We start from the raw sequence: 22,139 nt of genomic DNA, 5'->3' as shown, positions 1-22,139 counted from the left end.
TACAATTATTTTTCGAGTATTAGCTTAACTTGTATTATTTTAGTATATTACATTATATTTTCTAAATATATCTAGGTATCGGCTACATTTATTTAACGACATATAGTTATTTATTATATTCCGACTTTTAAATACACAAACTATAAACAAATAATAAATGGTAAACGGTAATTTTGTACAGTACTACAGTCTATTGTTTGAAATCTATAACGCGGACACTTTGTACGGTCAGGTAAAAAATACATTACAGAACGCTTTGTAACTTGTACTATTTTATGCATTTTTTTTATTTTTCTATTATTTATACACAATATATACCAGCGCATGGACCAGCAGGCACAATAAGAGTATGAGCTATATAAAAATAAAACATGAACAATTTTAATGAAGACCCATCAATTGATGACACTTTCGTATTTTATTTTCTATTATATACCTACATAAAGTATATATTAAAGTATAAATTATACCTAAGTAGTAAACATATATAATGCTTAACTTAAAGAAATTACGAACCCCCCCCCCCCCCTCTTAAAAGTCATATAACGCCGGCCCCTCTTAAAAATTCTTCGATTTACAACTTTGAGGATGGTTTCTGCGGTAGAAAATTCGATCTTACATCTGTCATTGTAATTTTTTTACATTTTATTAAATTTTTTCGATACAAATCTTTATTTTGTATTGTTTTTAAATTAAGTATGCCCAGAAGTAGGTAGTAAACTTGTCTAAAAATAATTGTGTATAAATGTTGAAAAATAAGTATTATTTTTGTTTTTACATTTCAGAAATAAAATTATTATAACACGGAGTCCTGGGTAGGCTATTTAGCTACACCACTGTCGTGGGTCATTTTTCGGATCCCTCTTGTAGTAATAAAAATACCTATATATTGTAATTATAACATTAAACTATAATAATATTATAGTAAAATATTAAAATATGACGCTATACCAGGCTGTGCTATATTAAATTTACTTTTTTCAAAATACTCAATTATTGAAGAATAAGTAATAACTGTAAATAAGATGAAAGTGTATAATACAGACAGCAGGTTGTCAGTGGTCTTTGGTGTTGTCGCTTACGTATATTCCTATATATTATAATTTAATAATATTGCAAATACTTGCCTTTTACCACAAGTACATTCCATGATTGCAGATTGCGCATATGATAATATATTATAGCCACTATTCAGAGTGAAGATATATTAAAGTGGAATATTTAATGTTTATATCAATTTTTAATGTAGGGTAAATGGTAAAAAAAAACTATTGCTTAATTTAATTTGATTACAGTATTATTGACGTACTCGTTACTTTACGAGTTTATATATTTATTTATTGAATATGAATTAATTAGTTTTGATTGCATCTGAAATTAACAAAAAACAAATAAATGATTAGAATTTGTATTATTTGCGACCTCTTACTCGTATTTGTGCAGTGTTGGAAAAGTTCCTTTTAAAAATGATGTTTTTGTGGACAACTTTTAAACCAGAAATAATCTGCTAATTTTTATATTTATTACCTTTGCTAATAAGTAGTTAATTAATCCCAGATTCTATAATATATTCTAGAAAATATTATTATCAAAAATAACATGCGTTTCATAGGTACTTTCATTTTTTTTTTTTTTATAATTTGAGAAACAGATATGTTTGTCAAGTTCCTTAAAAATAGGAACTCTTTCCCATTCCTCGTTCTAGTATTTTAAAAATAACGCGTTTCAAGCTTCGTTCCTTCCCAACACTGCTTGTTAGGTACTTACAATCAGTGGCACGCCCAGGAATCTCAGGGTGGGGGGGGGGGACAACATTTTTTTTTCTTCAAATAAACTAAAAAAAGCAGGTAAGTGAAAGTTACTCTGCTGTATAGTAGGCTACAAGTGGGTGACTGTAAATTTGTATTTAATGATATATATCATGTGTGCAAAAAACAGTTCTGAGCAGAGACAGTTTGGCAGCCTAGGATATTTTATATTATATTTATATTGTTAATATTAATATATATCATGTAATCATGTGTTACATTTGAGCCAAATCAAACACCTTATGATATTATCATTAGCATGCATTAAAATAGGGTAATATAGTATACATAACACATACATAATACAATACCTACTATTAGATATGTAGACTAGTCTAAATAAATAATATTATAGATACTTATATGTTTATCCAATCACGCGTACCTACATTAAAATATTGTATGAGATTACCTAAGAAAGTCATAGCGTATATACATTTTCATATATATATACACACTAACACACATTTGTATATATAAAAACCTACATATTCTTATTTACTTAAACTGCAGTTATCATACATACAGTGGCGTATACTGGCGTACTGATGGGGTACCATAACGGGCAGAGCCATGGTCTCGTGTCTTTAGAGTGCCCTTCAAGAAATGTCACAAATCCAAAAAACAGATCACCATTATTACAAAATCAAAATATAAGACGATCTTTAAAAAAAAATAAGATATACACATATTTTTACATTGGTTATAAAAAAAACCGAAAGTATACCTTATACAATATATAGACACCATTTCCATAAGTCATGAAATTAACTTTAGATTCTGAGCTGAGCGAATAAGCTAGTGGTATTTATTTATTTTTTTTTTATCCTGTAACGAAATTTCTACCAGAAGGAGTGCTTCGATATCAACATAATATAGTATCTTATGTTTTATCAAACTGAACCAAGATGGTACTTTAGAGAGGGCATTTTTCGATTTTCTCAATAATTATTTAATGTTACGGGAAACACTACCGACAAATTACGAAAAACCTCTAAAAATGGAAATTTAATTTCTAACGCTTGGTTTATCAATTATCACCATAGAAATGAATAAAAAATTATAATATTATAATATAAATTTAACTTACAGGCTACAATAAATAATAGCAATATAAAATATCCAGACTGACAAACCGTCTCCGCTCAGAATCGTTTTTCTTATACAATGATACTATATCATTGAATTCAAGTTTTATACAATCCATTATACATTGATCCACTTGTAACCTACTGTACAGCAGAGTGACATCCACTTACCCGCTTTTACTATATTAAACTATATTATAATAGCCAGAAAATAAAAACCAATTAAATAACATGACAAATACGTTTATTCGTATAAATCTGTACATATAGGATTATGAATTTATGACTAAAGACCGGATTTATATTCTCTTAAAATACCTAAAATATGATGCTAATATTCTCTAAAAAACCTTCAAATATTCTCATTATATTTTCTTAAAAATTTAAAAAGTATGCTAAAATATGCAAAATATGCAAAAATATGCAAAAATAATCAATAAACATCATTATTTGCTTAATATGCATTTTAAAATTTTTTTTTCAACATTATTTTAATAGTGAGGTATTAATTAGGTATTAAAAGTTGCGTATTCTAATGGAATACTATTGCACTTTAGTAAGAGTTAAAAATGATAAAAAAAAAAATTGTAAATGTCCAAAAAATTTTTTTCTGGGTACGTAATATTAAAATTCAAAATAAATACAGTATTTTTCTCACAATTTACGAAATATTCCAAAATATGCTAAATGGGTAAAATATTCTCTAACCCATAAAATATTCTCAAATATGCAAAAAAAACTCTTCTTTTTTTTATATACGCATTCGGAATTGAACGAATCGTCCACATTTTTTACTCCTATATAAGACTGCATAAACCCAGTAACGATATGTAAAAACATATAAATCCAGTCTTTGGACGTATTATAGCCATCTTGTTTTTATAGGTACCTATATTTTTTTTACTTAAACTCGCTATAATTTCTTCATTAAATCATTAATTAATTAATTTTAAAGTCTTTTTAATATGATTATACTTAGGTAGGTAACTAAATGTAAGTATGTATTGTAATTGTATTATAAATGTATATAATTACTTATTCTGCATTTGTAATTTTTATTTATTTTAATAGGTACCTACTTATGCTATTATCAATTATCAAATAAGATTCATTTTTAATCTATACCTAATTTATTTTAAATATTTATTCTTGTTAGTGCATAATTATATGCTCTGAGTTAATAAGACACATTATAATATAATACTTATAGAAGTTTTGTTATAACTTAAGAGATTTATTTTGTATGTCCTTAGTATTTTGTTTTTTAAACATGTAAATTTTTATCAAATTATTTTTAAATTGAAATACAGCAGACTATCTGTATTTAGTTTTGATAATTTGTGAGTTAAAAATTATTGTTTTGTTTTTCATAAAATGTTATGCTTTATATAATTATTTTATATACATATTACTAATGCATAATATTATATTATAATCTCAAATATCTAATAATATGGTGTTTATTTTTATTAGCATAGGTACCTAAATAAAATACTAATATTTAAGAAATATAAACAGTGTGTTTATTAATTTTATTATAATAATTCCTTTCCAAAAATCTAAGAACTAAAAGACTTTAGTAACTTATCTAAAAAAAAAACATAAACTACTTAACCAATTTAAACTTAACCATAATGTCCAAAAAATTATTTTATGAAACGTAAACCATAAAATGACTACTGAGATGCAATTTGAACCGGCAGGATCAAAAACTGCAAACATGTTGCCGGCAGAATTATTCAACTCAAACCTTGTAATCGTTTTCATAGACTTTTAACACAGTGGCTATTTACTGATTTCACAGAGTTTGAGTAATGTAATTAAATATAGTAACCATAATGTAAATTAATATTTAGAAATTTTAATTATTATTATCTAGATTTATCTTTATTATGTAATATACCTTAGAGTATATAAAATACAATATCTATTAGTATTTGTATAAGTTACAAATTAGACTACTGGGACAACACACGAGTGTTTCAGTGGGGCCCAGTACCTATTCATATTTCTGAGAAATAAATAAATAATACAATTTTATCGTTTATCTAATTAGTATAAAGTTGATATTATCATTTGTAAGTTAATACAATACTAACTCCAAACTTTCAACTTAAGCAGTCACTTATAATTATGGAAGTTTAGAATAAATATGAAATATTAGGTATAAATTGTATTTAAGTTGTATTTATGTATAATGTGATATTACTATTTTATGGACAAAACTTTTTATAAATGGTAGACATAATTACAATTAAACTATAAAAAGGTATGGACGATACAGTACAAACGGTGTTAAGAAGTTGTTACACCCGCATGTGTTCTCTCTGTTTTACAAACACATGATATAGCAAATTGAAAGCTCAGCAGATTACGTTTACTCTGTTAGTTTAAAAATTAAAGTTGATTGATATCTTATAAAATTTAAAGGTAATATTATTATCTAGTAAACTTCATATGTTTTTTTTAGAATATAATTTTAAAACAAGTATGAGTATTTTAAGATGCACAAACAATTTACAATTTTTAAATACTCATAACTTGCTTTAAAATTAAAATATAAAATACCTTACAAGATTCACTGGATAATAATCTTACCTTTAATTTGTATAAACTATAAGACATAAATTCACACTAATTTTTAAACTAACACAGTTAAACATTATCTGCTAAGCCTAAGCGTACAATTTGCTATGTTATGTGTTTGTAAGACAGAGAGAAAGTAGTAGAATTTATTCCACTACAGAATAGGGGTCCAAATTGACTGCACGAATTAATCTACCAATTGATTCATTGGACATAATATGATTTGTATCGATGTAAGAATGTGAAATGGAAGATGTGAATGGGTTTGGCAAAGATGAACTTTAAAATAACAGGTATCATTATCATTGATAAATTATATTAGGTAAGCTCTATAAAATGCATATTATATACATAATAATTACATTAATAGTTGACACATTATTAAAAGTACTTAGATACAAAATCTAAGCCTAATCATTCAATATATTTACTTTCATACCATATTCCAATTATAATTCTTTACACTTGTTCACTTTTAACATTTGGAAGTACTGTGGAACTGTGGCTCCCATTTATTGAGCATTTTAAATAACAGCTTTTCTTGTTTCTGAGCCATTTCATAATATGGATCGGAAGCCTAAAAATATATTAAATTATATTAATATTATTAAACTATACACTGGTCTATAAACTACTGTATAGTAATTGGGGATCCTAAAAATGACATACAAATAATACAATCATGCACTTAACGTGCTTATAACTTTCCAGTTTCATAATTTATTATTATTCATTAGGATCGGTAGGTTCTAATTTTAATGATTATGTTGTGATCCCGCGTACATAATACAGGTATAGGCATGTTAACCCCCAGTTATGAGAGCAAATATAGTGAGGTTTAATCATTCAATAATAATGCGTATACTTACGCGTGCACTTGTCCGTGGTTTGATGACATCATAAATAAATCTAATAAATCTTGTTTTCTAAGATTATCACGCTATCAATTGTTTGATTCCACGACTGGCGCGTGTCCGTTTATTCTTGCGATCATCACACATATTGTATTTTATTTACATAATATAATATAATAATATTCCTTTGCGAATTATTACCCTTTTTGTTTGTACGTTTTGTTCTTGTTTAAAAACCGCGAAAAACCACAATATTTTCAAGATTCTCTGTATGCGCGGCGGCGACACCGCGACCGGCGCCGTCGATCGGCGACGGTTTCCGATGACTGTCAATCACAGAACGCAAAGCGATAGTCTAGGCCCTAGTAAATATTAAATAAGAATACGCTTATCGAGTTATATTATATTAAAGGGATAATCGTTATCTGCATTGCCATGATTACAAACGACTTCCACACCACCAAATAAACCAAATAATATTTAATGTTAATTCCAATTTTTTTTATAAAGAGAGATTTTCTTTGCGTACCACCTATGAGCTTTCCGCGTACCACAGGTTGAGAAATGAGAAGCGTTGGTCTAGGAGGTCAGGCTCAGTCGGCGGCTCAGTCTTCGTTCGCGAAAACGGTTTTTTTCTTAACGCGAACCATACTAATAAAAATAATAATAAAAATTTATTTTTAATAAAAATGTTTTATATAATATATTCCTTGATGTACACAATTTATTACACTCTTCGACAACTTGACGTATTGGCTCTTATATGGTCCAGCTGTGTAGTTTATATAATATGTCTATGGTAGTTCATGATAGATATGGTTTACGTTGGCATTCCTGTATTGTTGTCCGTTTTTTATTGTTTTTCGACATTTCTACAATAGTACAATTACTACATTGTCATTAATTGTGATTTGTCTTTGGTAATTTGGTATTCCAAAATCCAAGATTTTAGTGTTTCTGTTTCACCTCGTATTCTCGCAGACTGTCGCAGTGAGCGGCAAGTGGCGACACGTTTTCCGCTCTTTTGTCTTTACGAAGCAAGATCTATTTAAGCAGGACGAATAACGCGTAAGACATGGAATGCGAGAAGGAATACAAGAAATTTTTCCACTACTCCATTCGGCTGATGATGGCAGACGTTATGGACGACGTCATAGCGGAACTGTACAAGCTGAAGTCGGCCAACCGGCAATTCATGTTCACGCGCTCACTGCTTCGGAAACACAAAATGCTGGCCTCGACGTTGGATATGGGCTTTGAGTACGATCATCCCAACGTGTCGAAGAGCCTCCGACAAAGTGGCAACGCGTTATTCAAGGCCGAGTTGTACGAGGAGGCCGCCGACATGTACACCAAGAGTTTGATGGGCAGCAAACCGAGCACCGAGTGTTACGCTCTCGCGATGGCCAACCGATCGGCCGCATACTTCCACATGGGCAAGTACGAGCAAAGCCTGAAGGGCGCGCGTATTGTCATGACGGCCAATTACCCGTCCAAACTCGCGTACAAGCTGTACGAGCGGGCCGGCCACGCAGAACGCAAATTGGGTTACATCGAACGGGCGAAGGAGAGCTACGCCGTGTGCCTGGCACGACTGGACGAGGCGGACATGTCTGCGGAAAACAAGCGAAAGTTGAGGGCGGCGGTCGAAATTTCCGCTACCGAGTGCGAGCAAGTGCTGACTGAGCAGAAAAGAACGATGAAAACACCTAGCGTCGAGCAGCTGGTTGGCGGAAGAAACGAAAATATCCCTGCACTATCGGCCTTTGTGGAACTGAAAATGTCCGAGGATATGGGACGCGGTGTTTATGCCACCCGCGACATTAACCCCGGTAAGTGACATTATGGGCAGGTTAAGCCATATGCCCATATTATGGGTACGGTAAAAAAAGTCGAGGGTGCGGAAATTTCGAGAATAAATATTTTTTATTATTATAAATTGGGCACCTTCCCTCCTACCCACATATAAAATTATTTGTTTTTCGGTTATTTTAAAGATTAATTCACAATAAACTGTGGTTATAACTAATAAATATTAAATAGTATCAGGGACTGGAACCGAAAGAACCGGTTCTTCGAGAAAATCTAAGAACCAGAAACGGAACCGGAACCCCAATTTAATATACAATAAGTTTTCCGGTTCTCTTAGGTTCTTATCGGTTCTAAGAAAAAATCCTGTATTTCAAATAACTGAACATTTTATTTAAATTGGATTTTGTTTTAATCAAATAATTATTTTTCATAGAAATATTTTTGTTTTGTATTTGTACATAGTAAGATGTGGTATTTTTAAAATTTTAACTCGAAATAATCGTATTATAGGTACGATATATTATACGTCGTATTATACGGGTTGCATTTTTCATTGGTAATGTACCGAGAATGGTCGACAACAATGATGTGTTTTTCTACTATCTTTACCAAATATCTACGACTATAACGAGAAATAAATTTTATATAGTTATTTATAACTCTGTCTCACAGTCACACACTCATTGATATTTGTAGAAAAAAAAACTAAAAAAAATGGAAACTGAAAATGTCCGTAAATAGCTCAAAATAAGTAAAAATATTTGGAAAATGTTATGGTGTATAGAAAATGCTGATATAAAACATACAGTCAAAATTTCATGTACCCACGGTCATTTGTTTTAGAGTTACACCTAAAACCAAAATCGATTTTCTCAAAAACAGATTTTGCGTAAAAATTCCCGTTTTTTCTTAATTTTTCTTTTGTTTTTTATGTCGCTTATGAAAACTACTGGAAAATTTATACTTTTGACCCCCAAAGTACCAACTAGATTCACTTTACCATCAGAAAAGGTACTGTTGAAGAAAATCCAAGCACTTTTACTGTCCTAAAAGGTGATGACAGACACAAAAAAAAAAAAAATAAAAAAAAAACACACATCATTGTAAAATCAATACATTCATCGCTTCGCTCAGAATCTAAAATAAAATATACCTACTATTAGTATTTTGAAAACAGTTAATACAAATGAATAGTTTGTAGTAAAAATTATTTACGTTTTAAAATTTATGTAAAATTATGCGTAATAATATTAATTAAAAAATTAAAAAATCCAGTAAAAGTTTCGGAGTCCTAACCAAAAAAGTCAAATAATATACGTCGTAAACACGCAATATGTGAAAGTAGTTACTTACCAATAATGAAAGTTCAACGCTTTGCACGCAGCTTACGGCTGACCCCGCAGCAGAACATCTTTCTGCCGGCATCTAGGAGTTGCCTACCCATTACGCCGTGTCCAAAGTAAGTGCTGCGATTTCTGTTCTGACCATGCTGTTCCAATTGCGTCCTATGCGGCGAAATACAAGCTGTTTTGTTTTTCGACGCATTGGACGCATTTACTTTGGACACGGCGTTACGACAGGAATGACCTGCATTTAGGAGCTGGTTCAGCCATGGCTTGAACCGTCTCATCTTCAGGGACAATCATGTCGACATTTTTGACGTCCCGCAAAGGTAACTCGGAGTCCTCGATCAATGCCGACGTCTGACGGACGGTGACTGGATATTCTCGTCATCTTTTAAAAGTCGATATTTGTCTTTTGAATTAAATCCTTATTTTCACACTACGCAACAGCAGGTATATGTACTATAGTTATTATTATTGGGCCACTATGCGTAGACGTTTAAAAAATATGTGTAGGTAGGTACACAATAGTTCATACACAATAATGTTCAAAAAATATAATATTATATGAATAAATATTAATTATAATACTAGATTAACGTAAAATACAAACATTTATTGTAAAAATTGTTATATAATAATGACATAATAACAAGAAAAAGTATAGTTTATATACGGGGTGTGACAGAAAGAACTTACTTTATAAATATTATAAATTAACACTGTAAAATCAGAAAAAATATGTAAATAATTTTAAAAGTATTATATTTATCATGTAATTGTATCAACTCATTGTTGATGACAAACAAAAATTATATTACGATTTAAATTGTCTTTTACAGTTATAATGTACCTATAAAATTATTATTATATTACATTGTACCTAATTTAAAATGTACTATTATAGTATAATATAATATGATGTAATATTGTAATATTGTATCAACTCATTTTTGAGGTGAAACAAAAATGATTTTATGATTTAAATTCTCGTTTACAATTATAATGTAGTTACACAGTAAATTATATTATTATATTGCATTGTATTTTATATATTATAAAAACAAAAAATGTCTTAATACTTATATTAATACTTGAATATTATGTTGGTATATTATTATAACGAACTTGAGGGAAACTGAAAGGGGTAAGTGAAGACAACCGTGGGTGTTCAAGGACGCAAGAGTCAACGAAAATCCACACCACTAACCAGAAGTTTTAAAGCTATAATACGTAATAGACATATATATTATTAATATTATTAGGTATATACGCATGACCATTGCCTTAGTGGCTTTGTGTTTGCATTATACCTACCAAATTCATGACGTGCAGTCCAGCAAGAAAACACAGTCGGAGGAGGTTGGAGTACCTACCGTTATTCTTTGCCACTGGATGAACAATGAACATGATATCAGAAAATACAACACTACCACTAACACAGCTACCGTTGCTTGACTTCCCAAATCTGGGGTCCAGATTTAAATGGACAAGAGGTACTTGTAACGATTGTCGTCATCGACCATCGTGCATTACTCCCTACGTTGAGCACGGCTAATATGCTGAGTGTTAGTAATGGCAAATGTGTATATATGTATGCAATATATATAGTGCTGACGCGATGTCTAGCTGTCGATAGTTTTATAGTCGAGAGTCAATAGTTGATGGTCGAGAGTCAACAGTTGATAGTGGAAGTCGATGGGTGACAACGACCTGCTGAAGAGGACCCGCGGACGACCAGCTCAGCCCACATTGGATATCGGCCCCCACGACACACCATGGTCCGATCGGTAACCCTCAATTATAATTTATAAGTATACCTAATACATATTATTTGATGTTCGGTATATATATTATAGGATTCGATTTTGTAGTAATAATAATGCATTAATATTTAATAAAATATACATATATCTACATTGAGTACTTTGCTTCACATACGGTAACCCTGATCCCTATAGGACCTATAGTATAACCTATAGTATAGGTAATATCACACACCTAGGTCGAGTCTCCGAGACCTCGTTAATTTAAACAGAACGACACCCGATCAGTGAGTTGAGCAAAAGGTGAAGAGCAGAAGTAACATTGGCTATCCTAAAAAAAAAATATTATAATACCTAATTTAAAATCGTCATTTTTTTTTATCAGGGAAAACTAATTTTAATCCATACAATTTATAGGTACCGTAATCATACAATTTGACTTCTAATAAAGATTATTTAGATATTAAAAAAAATAGATGAATGGACTAAATTTTTTTCCGGGACTCATCTTACCTACCTAATACTTTTCCGAATGTCATGAACGGCTGCAGGTATTGCATACGCAACAATTTTCGTAATATACCTATTTAATTATAGTAATTTATAGACAAGATAGCTGATAGACGTTCAACTCAGTAGATGAAGCGCAAAGACTTCAAAATCAATATAATATATTAATATTATAAGATTAGCCAAGTGACCATCCTCAGTGAGCATTTCATGCGATATGTTAAAATATTATTAAACACACAGAACCTGTTTAAAAAGTCAATATTAGTCTTTTGAATTAAATCCTTATTTTTACAATTTGTAACAGCAGGTAGGTACATAATAGGTCATACACAGTAATGTTCAAACAATATAATGTATGAATAAACATTAAGTATAATACTAGATGAACGTAAAATACAAAAATATATTGAAACAATTATTATATAATAATGACATAATAACAAGAAAAAGAATAGTTTATAAAAACAATAGTTATAAAAATATTTAACAATATATAAAAAATTCAAAATAATAATATAAAGTTTTGAAAGATTCCATCAAAAATAATTGTTATATATGTGTTATAAATAGTGTGAACATTAAAAAATATATTATCATAGATATGATAAAATTACAAAAAAAAAAATTTTTGTTACAAAAGAAGAATAAAATAAAACAGGATAAAATACATAAGTATAAGATAATAATAATGAAAAAAAAACATTGAATTTGTAATCAAATAAAAAAAAAAAAATATAAGAGAAATTAAATAATAGTTGTAATGAGAAAATATAACAAGTTCTGGAAAGTCCAAGTGTCTGGTTGTAAGCGCTTTCTTGTAGTGTCCATCAGTTTCCTTCTTCTATATTTTGTTGTCATTACACCTTCACATTAATATTTCAATATTAGTTCACTAATTAATTTTAATTGAAATTCAGTTAGAAATATTTAGAAGTTAAGAAATATATTTTCCCGACACCATTTTATAAGCTGAATATGTATTCAGTAGACGTATCAACTATATGATCTAATTTTTTTTCCCACTTCATGGCACGGTGTACACTTTCATCGGTGCTTAAAGGCATATCACTTTTATCAATAGCACCAATATTAGCATTGTAGCTTATTACACTCTCTGGTTATAAATATTCCTCCCCAGTAGCTTTATCAATTTTTTTAGTGGCTATCATTTTATCCTTATACATAGTTGTCAACATGTATACATCTCTGCAGCCTTTCCAGTGTACAGCTAATATTATTATAATAGTTTATTAGTGCACATTGATTCCCTTTCTCCTAATTTTGATTTCAAATGTAGGTATATCAAGCATTAACATTCTATTTTTCCTTACCATTCCACAAGAATTTAATTTTTTAAAGTACATTGCTAGGGATGGTAGTGTGAAAATTATAGGTAGATATATAATGAATAACCATAGAAAAAAAAAATGTTATTAAGTTTTTTTTACAATAATACCAGATTTCTCTAATTGGTCTTCTAATAATCACTTGCAACTGTGTATAAAAAGAAATTTAAAACAAAATCAGTTTCACAATCACATCAAATATATAGTTCTGTTCCAAATCTATGTCATATGGATTTTATATACTGTTTAAGAGACTAACGTCCTTTCTATAAAAGAAAACTTTCATTGACAGGTAGCTAAGTTAGAAAAAGGAATAAGATCTATAAATTCTTTTTAACTTCAGATATCACCATTTGTATTTTATAAAGTTGTTCACCATAGATTTGTTGACTATTATTACAAAAATGAATTAATCGTAGAAGTAATAAAAAACTATCTCTATCCTCATTAATTTACCCAAATATATTTTGATGTAAGTGTTCATTAGTAGACCAATAATCTTGTATTTATTTTTTTTTTATTCCTAGCCATCAACATATTTACTGCTAAAAATATAAAAGTTTTATCAATCAATGTATCGTTCCATTTAGCTAACCTGAAGTGGTCCTCTGAAGAAGTTGGTTATTGTTATACGTATGATTGGTTTCAAATACATTCATTCACATGAGATTTGGTGTTATGTGAAGACTTCCCAAATATACAACACTGGAGAATTTTCATTAAAATCAAATTCTTTTTTCTGTATTCTTACCTAAAATATTAGATTTCGTGAAAATAAAATAAAAGGCATATTTAAAAAAAATATAATTACTTGATTTTGAGTAAATGGATGGATTTTTGGTTCAAAACCTTTAACTGTCTTTTTCCATTACAGTGGACCATATAGTTTCAAAGGATCAGATAAAGGCACCCGTTTCAAGGTAAATTTCTGTTTGTTGACTAGCGGGCAAATCTAACTGAAAATGTAATATAATTTATATACTTACAATACTAGACAAAATCAAATAGTAAGACCTTTAATTAGTATAATATATGTAGAAAACTATAAAATTTTTACTTCAATTATTAGCTTAGTAACAATTTATAAAGACTCACTATTTTCTTCTGAATCAATTAGAAAATGCTGTGATGGTGAAAAATGAACGGAGAGATAGTAACTGTAAACAATTTACATTATAGGTAGGTACATTACATAAAAATTCTTATGAAACTTACTGATGTCGTCCCCATCACCATAATGGACTGACATAGACTACAATTCATAAAATTGATATAATTAGTTTTATTGCAAGGAATTCTGTCAGTCTTGGTGGCCACGGTCCACTGTTGGACATTGTCATTTGCCGCATGCCTGCATTGGTACTCTTGCTGTTGTTGTTGGTAGTGGTGGTGGCTGACCATGCGGTGGCTGTTGAAAAGTAGGGGGAAGGAGAGGTAGGAAAATAATAACACAATAAAAGTGGTCGTGGTTAAGGCACACTCACTAAGACAATCCCGGACTATGTGCCTAATTTCTTGACATCGATAACACCCGGAAATCGTGTTTAGGCGATACACCTTTTAGTATTGGTCCAGAATTTGTACTTTGTATAAATCTACTCACGATGTTTGGCCTGCTAATTTTTTTTTGGAATATCTTATCTTATCTATTCTGAAATTAAACAACAAAACCATATATTAAAATTTGTCATTTTTGCAGACACTATTCTACTGTGTTGGATCGGCTATATCGTTATAAAAATGTTACGGGGCGGTTTTCGATTATTGGTAATGGGTTAACAAAGACCTAAACAAATTAATCATGTGCCAAAAACAAAATCAGAACAAGTAGCCTCTATAGTAATCATAATATAGAATATAAGGTATAGTGAATTCAACCAAAACTTGAGTTTTCCCACAGATAATATTCTACAAATGTAAAATGTGGTCGTATTATGTGGTTCAGTTAAGAGGATACTGGAATATTATGTTGTATTCGTCTTACACACGTACGACATACCTAGTTATTTTTCAAGAGTGTGCTGTTAGTTTTGCAGTGAATTTACTTATTATTAAACTATATTAAGATTATATGTGTTCTCTCCATCGATTATTTAATATTTATGATATTTTAATTTTAGGCGAGTATGTAAAATACAAGATAATGATTATGCACAGCCGCAAAGATTATTTTCTTACCACCTAAAAGTTTGATAATAATTAATAGCCAATAGGTAAATTCACTCTAATATCAAAATTAACAGCACACTATCTAAACTAGTGAACTAAAATTTGCTATGTCGAACGTGAGTAAGACGGAGAGAACACACATAACGTAACGGAATAACTAATAAGATTTACATTGCTTCAAATGCACACGTGCCGAGTAAGACTTACCGGTACCATCAACACGTCTTTTAGGTAGGTACCACATTTTACGAAGTGGTGTTTAAATATTGATTGAGATAGAATTAAATATAATTTTATAGATTATTAAAAAGTGTTTAAACAGAAATCATTTTACTCGCGCAAGTTAAGCATAATATAAAGAAAAAAAAACTTAAAAACATGGGAGACAAGGCCAGTATAAAAATTAAAAGTACCTTAACCTAAAATATATAATAAGCAATTAATAACGTTTACTTGCTCGCTGAGCGTCCAAAGTCAAATGAAATAATATGTCGTCTGTCGTCACCGGTCACACATCATGTGCGCTAAAAGCCTAAAAACGTATTTTCCATCACTCCAATAAATTACTGAGGTACAACACCGGACGTATCGCCAATAAATTGGCAATTAAGCGGCCCATACACGATACAATTAATCGTACAACAGATTGTACAACTTTGTTTGATACGATTTCACAAACGATTATCGTAACGTGTATGGTATTGTTGTACAACGTGTAGTACGACGAGATGAAGTTTGAACTTGCATAAAATCTATCGTACGACAAGTCTGAAATGCGACAAATCGTAACATGTATGGACCAGCGTATAATAAGTTTGATCGAAGGCTCGTTTCACGTCTGTCTGTCGCTGCTGTATCCAATATCGATCTTTGTCACACGAAACTTTCACCACAGAATAGATATAATATGTATATATATATATTTATGCTTTCACGTAATTAGATAAAATTAGATAACACTGTTCGACCAAATAACACTATTTCTTACCGTACCGTCTACCGCGGCAGTAGGTTAGGTTACAACAGAACTGTTGTTACAGCTGCAGTACACTCTAGGGTCATATTATGTCTATGCTCATAGATAATATAATCTTATATTATCTATGTCTATGCTCTATTTATCGAGTCCGGCGACCGGCACGGCGGCACTGTCCGCCAACCGTGGTCCGTGGAAGTAACGTTTTCGTTTACACGGGGTCCTACGAGAGCGACGCGACGAACCCTATTCTGAATTTCTGACCATGCTGTTCCTACAGACGCGATGCGGCAAAATATGAGTTGTTATGATTTTCGCCGCGTTGAGTTCGCTCACGTAGGACCGTATATAAGTATGTAGGACTCAGTGTTATACGTATTAATGTATTATACGGCCAGTCGGGTAAACAAAGGTCTAACATCATGTCGGCGCGCCTTTTCGCATGTTATTGTCGTATTTTGTAGCGAGTTTTGCGAAACGTTTTTCCAAGTGCCAACTCACGTACCACGAAGTACGAGCTTTTTTTATACGAACGACGACTCTATTTCGCAGCTCGAACTTTACGCCAACTCAACGTTTTTTGCTGTCGCTGCTTAAAACTTTTACCATACTCAGACATATCGCCGACCCGGTTCGTGCTGTATTGCAGTGATCGAAGATTTTCAAGATGAAAAATTCGATACGTATCGATACCAAATAGTTAAGTACATACCGACAGGAATAGTTAAGTACCGACTGGTATCGAAGTCTGAGTCCGGTACGTATCGCTTGCATATTGCACGTGTAACTTCTCGAACGCTCTTTAACTCCAATTTATTCCTTAGTTATCTTGATCGCATCTCGTCCTAAAACTTTGACCATGGCTCATACCGCCAACTCAGTTCCCAATGTCCGTCGCTAACCGGCATTCATCGTTCACTCATTCACAGTAATTGTCATGGTTGTGATACCTATTTAATTTGTCTTGATATAACCACAGGATAGATGAGTAGAAAAAATAGATTCTGTGGTGGTATGGTACGTATAAAAACAAAATAATTAAAGGATTATATTATTATCTTCATTCTTATTTCTTAGTCTGTGGCATTTAAGTCATTGAGATTGAGTTTGGATATCTGAAATGGTCAGGCGTACATTATAATACCAATCATGGTCGGACACAGCGTTTAAAATACCTCACTTACTGAAAGGTTCATTGCTCGGGTTAGACAAATAGGTTGGTTAGTGGTCTATTGACTAATACAATATTATAACTTGGAAAATTATTTACACACCAAATTCCATTACAAATTTATAATAATTTTCATCCCAAAAACAGAAAGAGAATTGTAGAAAACCAAGAAATCAACTTTACACTTCTATACAGATAACGACAATGAAGAACAAGATGTTTAAGAGACAATTTTAAAAAGCAATCTAAAACATACAATCAAAAGCCAGTAAGAATTTATGACTTAACAATGAGTTGTGTGATAAATATATTAATTTTATATTTTAATTTATAAGTAATAGATAGACATTATCGATCTACTCTTGAAGAAATTGCAACATACGCTGGAGAGTTATCAAAACAAGAAAAATTGAAAAAACCATTTAACTACCTATAGTGTACATTATTCAACTTCAGATTCTTAAAATAAGTGGAATCGTTATCGTTTGAGGAGGAGTAGTAACTAGTAAGTAATGATTGTTTAGTAAACATTTTAAACTTAAATTATCATATTATACTTCTTTTATAGGTAACAAAAGTGATAAATGATACCAGAAAAATGAACCATATTATCATAAAAACAAGAAAAAGTGATACCTAACCGTGATCATCGATCCAGTAGAACCCCATCTATTAGAAATAAAGATGAACCTTCAACTCCTAATGTCAGACTTCGAGATATACCAATTAGGTGAGTTTTTTTTTAACAGTCAGAGTGAGTGAAAGGGACCTGTGAATTTTTAAAATTGTACTAGTATGAAATAGTTAGTTTTATGTAACTGAATCAATTACCTACATTAATATTAATAATATTATATATGAATGCTATTAATGCATGTGCATACTAATAACTATCTTATAATATGGTCACATTTTAATAAACTTATAATATTATATTTTCTTGTCTACGTATGGTTTTTTTAAACAAGTTATGAGCATTTTAACATTATACAATTTTGTCAATTTTAAAATAACTACTTATAACTTGTTTACAAAATTAAAGTATCAAATAAGTAAGGAATTACTGGATTCCTACTAAAGTTTAATTATTATTAATATTAAAGCAAATTATTATATAATCAAACAAGGTCCGAGTATAGTTTTTTTCCTATATTTATATTAAAACAAGTTATAATATAAATAAATAAATTATTCATGAATTTTACTTTATAAACGTATATTTAATTTTAAAATGCATTTTTTTTCAATATTTAAATATCTACCCACTTATCTTTGTCATTTATAAAAATTATTTTCAAAAATATGGCCAAGTGACTGGTTTTTTGTACACAATTATAACAATCTTATTTTTCAGAACTACTTGAGATGAAGATAATCAAAATATGTCTTAATATAAATCTACTTGGGACATGCCCACCCATATTAAGTATTGATGATGATCCTACTAAAACACCAAGATTTACGCCAGCGTATAAGTAAAACAAGTAGGATAGTAATCGTGTTTTAGGAGCTACACCTAATCCTGGAAAAGGTATAATTCAAATAATTAGATATTCTTATTAAAATTATCATTTTAATATTTTAATTTGACACTATTATTAATTATTATCATTATGCATTAGTTATTTGTTGTAATATTGTTTAGCGATTATTGTGAATAAGTATGACAATTACCTATATTATATTAAGACTAGTAAATTTTATTTTATTACAGAAAATGTTCTATTGTGGGCTAGTGAAACTGATAGTGATGAATGGAAAGAAGCCCAAAACCGATTAGACTGGCGGTGGTATAATTTAGATGATGGAGTTGATGAAACTAAAAATCCATTTTGTGATGTCAGTGAATCATATGCCAACAAATAAAACAGTTGATGGAATTAAATTTGTTGTTGATACTGGTTATTGTAAAATGAAAGTTTATAAACTGGTGTGAATGCATTGCAAATTTATCCTATCAGTCAAGCAAATGCTAATCAATGAAGTGGTATTGCTAGTCATATAGAAGGCAATTTTTCCGGTATAAAAACTTTTTTGTAATAATTGAATAAGTTTTTTGGTTGTACATAAATATTTTTATTTAAATTTTAAGATTCTACACCAAAAAACAATACATAGACAATTTACCAATGAGTACAGTTCCTGAAATCCTAAGAACCAATCTAGAGCTAACACCGTGAAATCATTAAGAATTCAAGACTTACTCCAGTTTCATTTTATGGACCCTCCAGCCTCCTCCACAAGTAATATAGTTTTACAACAGTAACAGCGCTACCAGATAGATTGGCAAGGCTGCGGCAGAGATTTTCAGTAGGTGTACCCCAAACTAGTTGCAACTCGCAGTGTTTCAACTTTTGGCCATGCCACGTGCCTCATCTAGTTGTTTATCATAAATGTATAAAATAAGTGACCTCGGCTGACAATGACAGTATTAACAAATTAATGTGATATGGGAACTATGTAATATCTGAATATACTAATTAAGGTGGATATTAACTAGTTTATACTCTATTTCAAATAAGAAAAAACACCCTTTTACGTAGCAAAACTGGTTTTGCCCGTGGTTGCCATGGTGTTTCTTATTTGGAATAGAATAAACTTCAATATTGGTTTTTTGTTAATAACATCCAAGTACCGAGAACCCCTGGTTTACCGTTATCGCTCCACCGCCGCTATGCCTATCTAACCAGCAACAACTATAATAAATAATTATGATTTTTACTAATTCGACATTATGTTTTGGATGGTAATGGATGGTGTTAAATTTGAATTCAATGATATAATATCATTGTATAAGAAAAACGATTCTGAGCGAAAACGGTCAGTCACCCTATGATATTACCAAGTATATTTGATGATATTCTTGTGAATAAAGTAATTTATATATAACCTATTAACGTGGAGCCTTGTTTTAAATTTTCAATCCTTAGCCATAAAAGTTAAACATTTTATAAATTTTTAACCACAAAATAATTAATAAATTATAAATTTGATAAATGTTGTCAAAATTTGAACTTTAAATGCTTATAAAAAAAAATTGTGCAAATGTATTTTTAATATTTTTCAACTGCTATTAAAACGATATATCAGGAGTCTAATATTAAATTTTCACGCTTTTTTACCCAACAAATAAAAATTTATTGATATTTATAGAAAAAAAAACTAAAAAAATTGAAAACTGACAATGTCCGTAAACAGCTCAAATAGAGTCAAAATATTTTCAAAATTGTATGGTGTATAGAAAATGCTAATATAAACATTCAGTGAAATTTTCAAGTATCTACAGTCATTCGTTTTTTAATTACAATAAAATAAAAAAATCGTTACATGAGAAATCGAGTAAATATCAAATGTTGTAAAAATATAAATTTCAGACGCTCATAAAAATTTAATTTAAGTTTCTTCTAGACATTTTTTTTTTGATAAAGGTAGACAAACTTATGAGTAATCTTATATTACATTTTAAAATCTTAGATTTAAAAAGAAAAATTTTTATGAATTCTCATCAAAATAATTTGCTATTTTTCGTGATTTTTCCGTATTTTGTCAAAATTTGAACTTTAAATGCTTATAATTAAAAACTGTGACTAAGGATTTTTAATTTTTTTCATCTGCCTTTGAAACAATAAACTAGGAGCCTTCTATTAAATTTTCAAGCTTTTTTACTCAATAGATAAAATTTTATTGATATTTATAGAAAAAAAAACTAAAAAAATTGAAAACTGACAATGGCTGTAAACAGCTCAAAAAGAGTCAAAATATTTGGAAAATTTTATGGTGTATAGAAAATGCTAATATAAACAACCAGTGAAAATTTCATGCATCTACGGTCATTTGTTTTAGAGTTACACCAATAACCAAAATCGATTTTGCGTAAAAATTCCCGTTTTTCCTTAATTTTTCTTTTGTTTTTCACATCGCTTTTGAAAACTACTGGGAAATTAAAATTTTGACCTCCCCAATGCACCAACGATATTCACTTTCCCATCGAACAAGATACTCAAGTCGAAAATCGAAGCATTATTTCGACTACTTATCGTGTACACAGACACAAAAATAAAAAAAAATAAAAAAAAAATAAAAAAAAAAACACACATCATTGTAAAATCAATACATTCATCGTTTCACTCAGAATCTAAAATGTAACTTCAAGATTTACATTTCATAGAACGAATACTACGAACGCGCGCCGACACTAAGTATCTACATTGATTATTGCGATTTCGTATAGACACTACACAGTAGGTAGGTACACACCGTGTCATTCCCTCATAGTCACACAACACGGTAATTGATTTTATTTTTATAAGCTAAAAGAAAAATGGAGCAAAAAAAAGAAAATTACCAGCAACTAGTTGTAGTACTCTATTGAATATTTTTAAAAAGAAGCCTGGACCTGATGTAAGTACCTACTACAATTTTAAATTATTCAAAATACTAAACATTATTAGGCTCGGAATTAAATGTTTTAAAATCGTACAAAATATGTATGACGTATTTTATACACTTATTATAATTTATAATTAGCATTACAACTCGCGCTAAAATTATGCAAAATTAATTAAACACCAGTAAAAAAATGTATTAAAAATTTAACTGCAGTCACTGCAGTTTATTCAATAAACTATTATGTCATATTAATTATTATATAAAAATTGAATGAGTTTATTAAAAAAAATAGAATTTAATAATTTATAATAATAATTA

General features: G+C 30.0%; 2 long non-coding RNA genes across 3 annotated transcripts; one reads left to right on the top strand and one right to left on the bottom strand.

Moving 5' to 3' along the window:
- Positions 1–12,338: 12,338 nt before the first annotated feature.
- LOC132947465 (uncharacterized) lies at positions 12,339–16,083 on the bottom strand. Of its 2 annotated transcripts, XR_009664926.1 has the most exons (7): positions 15,739–16,083; positions 14,601–14,767; positions 14,332–14,524; positions 14,212–14,273; positions 13,928–14,072; positions 13,712–13,867; positions 12,339–12,633 (listed from the first exon to the last, which is right to left on the bottom strand). It is a non-coding gene; the product is annotated as an uncharacterized LOC132947465 (long non-coding RNA). The 2 variants fall into 2 exon arrangements; XR_009664925.1 differs by having other exon boundaries at positions 14,332–14,767.
- Positions 16,084–16,433: 350 nt separating this feature from the next.
- Positions 16,434–19,663, top strand: LOC132947123 (uncharacterized). Its single transcript, XR_009664833.1, has 9 exons — positions 16,434–17,018; positions 17,086–17,278; positions 17,339–17,477; positions 17,580–17,700; positions 17,768–17,937; positions 18,001–18,162; positions 18,787–18,963; positions 19,147–19,452; positions 19,525–19,663. It is a non-coding gene; the product is annotated as an uncharacterized LOC132947123 (long non-coding RNA).
- Positions 19,664–22,139: the final 2,476 nt, after the last annotated feature.

This window comes from Metopolophium dirhodum, chromosome 6 (assembly GCF_019925205.1).
Source record: "Metopolophium dirhodum isolate CAU chromosome 6, ASM1992520v1, whole genome shotgun sequence".
NCBI classification, from domain to species: domain Eukaryota; kingdom Metazoa; phylum Arthropoda; class Insecta; order Hemiptera; family Aphididae; genus Metopolophium; species Metopolophium dirhodum.
This window is presented reverse-complemented; position numbering and strand designations above follow the sequence as displayed.